The following is a 2,500-nucleotide window of genomic DNA, read 5'->3' on the forward strand; positions in this document are numbered from 1 at the left end:
CCAGAATGTGGTGTGCATTTCTGTACATGGCTCTCATGCTCTGGCAATGCCCTGCGTACGTAACGCACCGTTAAACAAGAGCGGACTGGACAATGCCCTTAAAAGCAGCGTACTCTCAGTCCCACTCAGGCTGTCCAGAGGTCCTGCGAAAGGGCTGAGGACCACGGTCTTCCTGTCCCTACGTGGACGCGGCCAGCGACTACTAAGGACTTCCCACAGGGGTCCCCTCAGGACCAAATAAAGTTCATGTCTGTCTGTCTGTCTGTTGTTTACCATTGCTCTTTGTGTGCCATCGCGGCTTTTACCATTTCGAGAGAGTTAGTCGGGACGTGCTCGTCGCCGAAAACGACTGCGCGCTTCTCACACTAGTGTTCCGGTTTGCGCAGTATCTTTTAAAGGTCCGCTTACACAGATTCAGACAGTGAATGGCATCTGTTGCCTGTCCCTTTTCTTAACGCATGTTCTTGGCGTGCTAGAGACCTAAGAAGGCGGCCAGGTTGATGTAAATTGACACTTTATAGGTAGTGTGCGTCCAAGCTAATCCGCGCCAAGCTAATTGAAAAAAAAAATGAGAAAACAAGATTGGACGATGAGACAAATAACGCGAGATATCACAGCGCGAAAGACTTGTTTTAGCTCATCAATAAAAGAAGTCGTGAGCACGTCGCCGTGGCAGATCGCTGGACAGCTGAACTTCTACGCCATATATAGCAGAGATAACGTGAGAGATCGATGACGCTGAACATTATTTTGTGTTCACGACAGCTAAAAAGCAGAGTTCGTAGTTAATATTACTGCAAATAACTAAAAATAATAACTTAGTACTATCTGTCATAAACTAAAAGCACTGATTCGCCCTCTGCAGCGATTCGCTGGAACTTAAGACCTTTCGGGGCCAACCAAAAAGTGTTCTGCGCAAGCATGATGTCACTGTTGTTGATGTAAAGGGCCGACCGTCACGGCAGCACAGGCATTTTGTTACGACGGGTTGTGCAATAAAGGACTGCCGTAGTCGAATGTGAAAATGTATACACAAACTAAATTGCAAATAAAAATTGCTATATTTGGCTACGCAATATATTGCACTTTTTTTCTGTTTGGCTACATTTGGGCTACAACTTCTCTAGCTTTTGGCTACGCCACCTCGTTGGACCTGGCAACACTGGGGATTGGCCACATTAGGTTTGGCTCGCCGTGCCTTAAGGGTGGTGACGGCTTCGCGCTTCCGACATTGGTTGTCGCGACTGTGTTCGCGCCAAAAAATAGTAAATTTTTTCCCGAAAGTCTTTTTCCCTAAATACGTACAGTTTATTTCCAACATTACGAAAATGATATATAACACGGTAATCATTCAACCCCAATAAAAACATGGGAAGTACTCGTACATAGATTTCTATATTTACAATTCCGTATGCATTCTTTCAGAAAGCGTGTTGCAGCTTTTAATTTTCACCACATCAGACTTTGTGAGCAACAGCTCCTACAAAGTAAATGGTACAAGTAAGAGCAAATCTTTGAAGTGAGAGGAAAATGGATGTAAGAACGGCATGGTGCAAAACAGTGCTCACTACACAACTCAGAGAAAGAGGAACCGACACTACAAGATAGCTAATTTCGGCTAGTTGATTGATTATCGACATTCTGAACAAACAGCACAGACAAAAAGACCAATTGGAAGGACGACAACACGGCCGCTCACTATTGACTGGTTCGAGGGAAGAAAACATCTACAATAAAGGCGGGCAAACAAAAAACCAACTTCACAAAAGTTAATAAACAAAACACACTAAAAAAAAGCACAGGAAATCACACGAAAAGCACACGCTATACGGCCGTTAACTACCACAAACTAGATCTATCCCGAGGGCAAACAGACGACACTTTAACATAAAGTCAAGAAAAATACGAAAAAAACCAAAAAGGCAGTGCAGGATTAAGGATCACAATAACTAGAAGATAACAACAACAACAATTCGGGTCGTTGTGGCACATTTCATGATAACGAAGCAAATTTACTATTTGGCGCCGCCATAGAAAAGAATGTAGTTCATTTTTATCCGACAAAAATTAACTAGATCTGAGTAGATGCCTGGAAAATTGGTGACGTCAGGTCGATCTGTTGCGGAATCCTCAAGGTGGAGTCATCACCATTTTTTCGCTTTTGCGTCTTTTTCTGGCATTATGCAGGGTCGGCTTACTGCAAAAGTGTCCTTTTTTGTATTTTAGACGCGTAATTTAGTGATACCGCTTAACTACATAGCGTGTATGTAAATTAAAACTGTTTCGAATATGCATGTCGGTAAATCTACATAGCGATATGCAAGTATAATCCTCACTATGAGTAATGATCATTTTATATTTGCAACAACAATCTTTCTTCGCAAAATTCCCATATACCATTTTCATACAACCACAATACGATCAAATATGCGTTCAAGAAGGTTAATAAAAGAACGTATTGCGCATAAATTATTCCCCACTTGTCTGTTCAAAGTTACCT

The sequence above is a fragment of the Dermacentor silvarum genome, chromosome 1, assembly GCF_013339745.2.
Source record: "Dermacentor silvarum isolate Dsil-2018 chromosome 1, BIME_Dsil_1.4, whole genome shotgun sequence".
NCBI classification, from domain to species: domain Eukaryota; kingdom Metazoa; phylum Arthropoda; class Arachnida; order Ixodida; family Ixodidae; genus Dermacentor; species Dermacentor silvarum.